This window comes from Phaseolus vulgaris, chromosome 10, assembly GCF_000499845.2.
Source record: "Phaseolus vulgaris cultivar G19833 chromosome 10, P. vulgaris v2.0, whole genome shotgun sequence".
Classification (NCBI taxonomy): Eukaryota; Viridiplantae; Streptophyta; class Magnoliopsida; order Fabales; family Fabaceae; genus Phaseolus; species Phaseolus vulgaris.
Window position 1 is genome coordinate 21,956,433 of NC_023750.2, and position 6,294 is coordinate 21,962,726.

Consider the following 6,294-nt stretch of genomic DNA (forward strand, 5'->3'; position numbering starts at 1 on the left):
GCGTGGCATTCCACATCCTTGGTACAATTTTTCCTGAAAGCCATTCTAAATGATAAGCTCCTCCCTGCGCGACTTCTCGAACTCGGAAAGGCCCCTCCCAGTTGGATGAGAACTTCCCTTCATTTTTTCTTGCGTCTCTACGCATTCTCCAGACGAGGTCGCCCTTCTGAAAACTTCTCGGCCGGACCTTTGTGTTGTATCACCTGGACGCCCGGGCTTTGCAGGCGGCCTCCCGAATCCTGCTTTTGTCGCGAAACTCACTTATCAGGTCGAGGTTAACCGCTAGGCTTTCCTCGTTCAGGGTGAGATCGAACATCTGTCGTCGTATGGTGGGCTCGACCACCTCCACTGGGATCATAACCTCGGTCCCGTATGTTAGGCTGTAGGGTGTCTCCTGCGTGGTAGTTTAGGGGGTGCACCTGTACGCCCAAAGTACTTCGATCAGTTCCTCGATCCATCGACCCTTTGCTTTGCCCAGCCGCTTCTTCAGTTCGTTGAGTATGACCTTGTTGGCGGCCTCGGCCTGTCCATTGGTTTGCGGGTGTTCCACCGAGGCTGTGATGGACTTGATGCCCAGGTCGTCATAGAAAGACTGTAGGCCTCGATCAATGAACTGTCGGCCATTATCAGTTATTATCGTGTGCAGGACGCCGAATCGGTAGACAATGCTCTGCCATACGAAGTTTTGCACATTCTTCGCCGAGATGGAGGCGAGGGATTCGGCCTCGATCCATTTTGTGAAGTAGTCGACTCCCACCAGGAGGAACTTGGTCTGCCCTTTCCCTGGGGAAAATGGACTGATAATGTCCATCCCCCATATGGCGAACGGCCATGGGGAGATGATGCTGTGCAGTTCTTCCGCCCTGGTGTGGTGGAGGGGGCCGAATTCTTGGCACTTGGCGCATTTCTTCACGTACTCGGCACAGTCGCCCTGTATGGTCGGCAGCAGTAGCCGGCCCTTAGAACCTTGGCGGCCATCGTCCTCGCCCCGGCGTGGTTCCTGTAGACCCCCTCATGGATCTCGGCCAGAATGTATTCGGCCCGTGTGTTGGTGATGCATTTTAGCAGGGGGGTCGAGTACCCTCTCCGGTATAAATCTTCGTTGATCATGGTGTACCGGGTGCATTGTTGTTTCATCGCCCTCTCTTGGCCGGCCTTGCAAGTGCTGTCCGTTAGGTATCGAATGACGGGCGTCATCCAGTTGTCGGCCTCGGCCTCTTCCTCCTCTATAGTCAGCACTCGGCCTCGGCCTCCATCACACTAGGGTGTCTCAGCCATATTTGTATAACTGACCTCTGATGACTCTTCTTCTTGCAGACCGATAGCTTGGACAGGATGTCGGCCCTTTTGTTGTCCTCCCTCGGGATGTGTTCCAAGGGTGCTTTGTTGAAGCGGGCGATGCTGTTTCTGGCCGCGTGGTAGTATCGCTGCAGCAGAGGTTCTTTGACTTCAAACTCCCCGTTGACCTGGCCGACCATCACCCGGGAGTCGCTTTTGCATGTCACCTCGCGTGCTCCCATATCGTAGGCTAGGTTCAGCCCAGCGAGCAAAGCCTCATACTCGGCCTGGTTATTGGTCGCCCGGAATCCAAACTGGAGCACTTGTTCTAAAAAGAGGTCGACCGGACCCTCCAGGACGACTCCCGCTCCGCAGGCTGTTTTGTTTGAGGAGCCGTCCACATAGAGCGTCCACCCGCCCGAGAGGGTGGGTAGTGGTGTCAGCTCGGCCGAGAAGTCGGCCAAGCATTGAGACTTGATGGCGCCTCTTGGTTCGTAGCGTATGTCGAACTCGGAAAGTTCGACTGACCATCCTATCATCCTCCCTGCAAGGTCCGGTTTAGACAAAATTTTAAAAATAGGATAGTCAGTCCTTACAGTTATGGAGTGATTTTGGAAGTAGGGGCGCATTCGTCTTGCTGTGAGGACTAGGGCGAGGGCCACCTTCTCTATCATCTGGTACCTGGTCTCGGCTGAGTGGAGGGTTCGGCTGACGAAGTACACCGGTCGTTCCTTGCCCTCGATCTCTTGTACCAGGGTAGCGCTGACTGCTTCCTCCGAGACCGCCAGATATACAAGGATCAGGTGGTCGGTTCTCGGCTTCTGGATGACGGCCGGGGATGTGAGGAACTCCTTGAACTGCTTGAAGATTTCCTCGCATTCGTCGTCCCAGGCGAACTTTTTGCCCTTCCGAAGCAGCTGGACCATCGACCTCGTCCTCTCGGCCAGGCGGGGGACGAACCGGGAGAGGGCGGTCAGCCGCCCTAGGAGCTGTTGTACCTCTTTCACGCTGTTCGGGCTTCTCATGTTGAGTATAGCTTGACACTTGTCGGGGTTGGCCTCTATCCCCCGGTGGGTGAGTATGAAGCCTAGGAACTTCCCTCCCTCGACCCCGAAGGTACATTTTTCGGGGTTGAGCTTCATGTTGACTCCCCTTAAGGTCTTGAAGACCTCGTCCAGGTCTTTCAGGTGTTGATCAAATGAGTCGAACTTCACGACTATGTCGTCCACGTACACCTCTACCGCTCGGCCGATTAGGCCTTTGAAGACTTTGTCCATGAGGCGCTGGTAGGTCGCCCCTGCGTTCTTGAGGCCGAATGGCATGACCTCGTAATAGTAGTTGGCGTCGGTCGTCATGAAGGCCGTTTTCTCCTTGTCCCTCGGGTGCATGCTTATCTGGTTATAGCCAGAGTAAGCGTCCAGGAAGCTCATAATTTTGTGGCCGGCCGCCCCATCCACCAGTCGGTCAATGTTCGGGAGCGGGTAGGTGTCCTTCGGACATGCGCTGTTGATGTTTCTGTAGTTGACGCACATCCTCCAGTTACCGTTCGGCTTGGTGACCATGACGACGTTGGCCAGCCATGTCGTGTATCGGGCCACCCTTATGAATCCGGCCGACAGGAGCTTGCCGGCCTCCTCCTTCGCCGCGAGTCGCTTTTCGTTGCCCAAGTCCCTCTTCTTTTGGGAGATCGGGCGGGCTTCCTTGAATATTGACAATCGATGGGTGATGACATCCGGGCTTACCTCCGGCATGTCGGCGGGCGTCCACCCGAACATGTCGACATTCTTTTTCAGCGCGGCGTGCACGATCTCGGCCTCGGCCGCTGCCAAGGCTGTTCCTACAGCCGTGCTGTGTTCTTCGTCGAGGATGGGGACTCTCCTCAGCTCTTCTCTTGCCTCCAGTCTATCCTCGGTCGCCCGGGGATCAAGGTCCACCAACGCCACGGTTGGCTTGATCTCTCTCGGTCGGTCCTTCCTGGGGGAGCGGTCTTTTCGGGAGGACTTCCTCACTCTGAGGGGAGAGGTGTCAGCCCTTAAAGGTTCCACCCGGAGGCTCTCGGCATAGCACTCTCGTGCTTCTTTTAGGTCTACGTGGACGGTGAGAATGTCCCCTGTTCTTGAAGGGAACTTCATTGCGAGGTGAGGGGTTGATACTATGGCCATCAGTCGGTTGATGGATGGTCGGCCGAGGAGGATGTTGTAGGAGGTGTTGGCGTCAATGACCAGATATCGGATTTTGATGGTCCTAGTGTTCTTTCCCTCTCCGAAGGTGGTGTACAAGTCGATATACCCTTGGTACCCACCCTTTTGCCCGAGAATCCTACCACGTGGTCGTCGTATGGCATCATCTCGGCCTCGGTCATCCTCATGGCCTTGAAAGTTTTCCAGTAAAGGATATCTACCGAACTTCCTTGGTCCACGAGGGTCTTCCGTATGGTGAATCGGTCTATGTCGACCGCTATCACCATCGGGTCGTCTTGCTGGCGGTAGTCTACGCCCTTGAAGTCCTCGTCCATGAAGGTGATGGGTGGCATCCTCGGCCGGAATGCCACCGCGTTCACCTGGTGTTTCTTCCAAGCGTTGTTTGTGCTTCCTCCCCGGCGAAGCCGCCGGCTATAGTGTTGATAACCTCTCGGTTACCTCTCCTATCGGCCTCCCTGGGGGGATCGTCTCTTGGAGGGGGATCGGCCCTCACGGGTTGTCGGTCGCCTCTGTTATCTTGGTCATTTCGGCCGCGTTGAGGAGACCTCGTCCGCCTGGGTGGATCCGCCCGGACGGGTGGGTCTCGGCCATTCCTGACGAAGCGACGGAGATGCCCAGCCTGGATAAGTTCCTCGATCTTATCCTTAAGGGCCTGACACTCGTCGGTTGAGTGTCCGGTGTTTTGGTGGTACCGACACTGCTTCCTCCGATCGGCATTATTTGGACTGGCCACCTTCCTTGGGGGAGGGATCAATTCGGCATTGAGGGCCTCGTCCAAAATCCTCCCCCTCTCAGTCGTCAGGGGTGTGTATCTTGAGAACCGGATCGGTCGGTCTCTGTTGTCCCGGCGTCGGTCGTTCCTTTGACTCGGCTGCCCCTGGCGGTCCTTTTCTTCCTTGTTTTTCTCCCCACCGGCCTCGACACGGGCCTGGTTATGGAATTCCCGTAGCTCTTCCAGCTGCATGTATTTGGCAGCTCTCTTCCGCAGCTCGTCCAAGCTGTCCGCCGGCTGCAAGCACAGGTTGTCGGCGAAGGGTCCCGGGCGAAGGGCCGTCAGCATGTGGTGCATGGCAACGTCCGGGCTCAGATTCCGGATGCTCATTGCCACCTTGCTGAACCTATCCACGAAGGTTCTCAGTGACTCTCCTTTCTCCTGGCGGATGCCTACCAGGGCGATGGAGGTCAGGTGGTGCGGCCGGCTGGTCGCGAACTAAGTTTCAAACTTTGCGACGAGCGTGACAAAGCTATCGATGGAGTTGGGTGAGAGCTTGGTAAACCAACTAAGGGCTGCACCCTTCAAGGATGTGGGGAACACTCGGCACAAGACGGCGTCGTCCGAGGTGTAGAGACTCATATGGGTGGTGTAGGTGTCCATATGCTCGTCCGGGTCAGTCGACCCGTCGTATCGGTCTCGGTTGAAACCCTTCCACTTCTCAGGAAGCGGGACTTCGATGATGTTGTTTGTAAAGGGATGTCGGCGGTTCGGGTCGGTCGTCAGGGTCGTCCGGGTGGACCTGATTAGGCACGACTCGTCGCCCATCTCGGTCTCGCGGGGAGGGGGTCGGCCTCTCGTCCCCTCGGCCACATCTGGGTTGGGGGGAGAGGTGTAGGACTTGCCGACCACGTTCGTCGGTATGACAGAGGGTCCTCCCTCCCCCAGCTTCTTTCTCATATCCTCGTTCTCCCTGCGGAGAACTTGCAGCTCTTGCTCATTTTTCTGAGTGGCCTCCTCGGCCTTCCTTCGCATCTCGGCCATCTCCCTCTGGAGAGACAGCAGCAGCATTGTTTGGTCGGCTTCAGTCATTCTTTCCATGCTTCTTGTTGAAACCATCTACTTTTTTCCTTCAGCTAGTTTCCCTCGGCCCCACGGTGGGCGCCAATTGTTCCTGCTAGGGAGATGAGACCTAGAGAACTATTGAAGTTTTCTTCTCCTTCCTTCGGTCGGGCAGGTGACTGGGTGATGAACTGTGATTATTCTCGTCTTCTTGCTTATCCTTCGGTGCTCGGCACTCGGTCGTCGGGCGAATCACCGGATGGTGGGGGTACCTGCGAAGGCACTCCAACGCTCAAGTCAGTAAAGCGGGTGGTCCGCTCTCAGGTAGGTGAACAGTAATAAATGACATACCTTACTCCTTGGGATGCACACTATTTATATTATTCTAATGGGCTTACCTTGTTGGGCCCGTTTATCAAGGTGGATACTGCTTAGGGTTGCATTACCTACTTCTTGATGATGGTTTAACTTTACTGATCTTGGTTTGAGCGTTAATTGTAATAGGGTTCGGCCATCGGCCAAGTTCCCATGGTGCGGGTCGGCCATCGGCCAAATCCTTGTGGTCTCGGTCGTCTTAGTTAAGTCTTCTAAGGTCTCGGCCTCTCGGCCAAGTCTTCTAAGGTCTCGGCCTCTCGGCCAAGTCTTCTAAGGTCTCGGCCTCTCGGCACAAGTCTCCCAAGGTCTTGGCCTCTCGGCCAAGTCTTCTAAGGTTTCAACCAGATTCCCCTTGTCTCGATGAGCTTGATTGGGCATCAGGCAGCCAGGTGGGTCCCGGCCTCGCCCCGTACCGGTACAGTATAAATTATATTATTTTATGGTTTAAGATAACTAAGTTTATATAGCTTTAATTAATTTCATGTAATATGTAACTAAATTTATTCCTTTTTAAATATTTCAATAACAACAGTTTGCGTCATCTGTCATCTGCAATGTTTATACACGTTATTGAAACAGTCATTGTAATAACTTAATAAGCATCACAATATATCTTTATAAGAAGATCAGCAAGAACTATGATTTAAAACATTAAAACAACGTCAA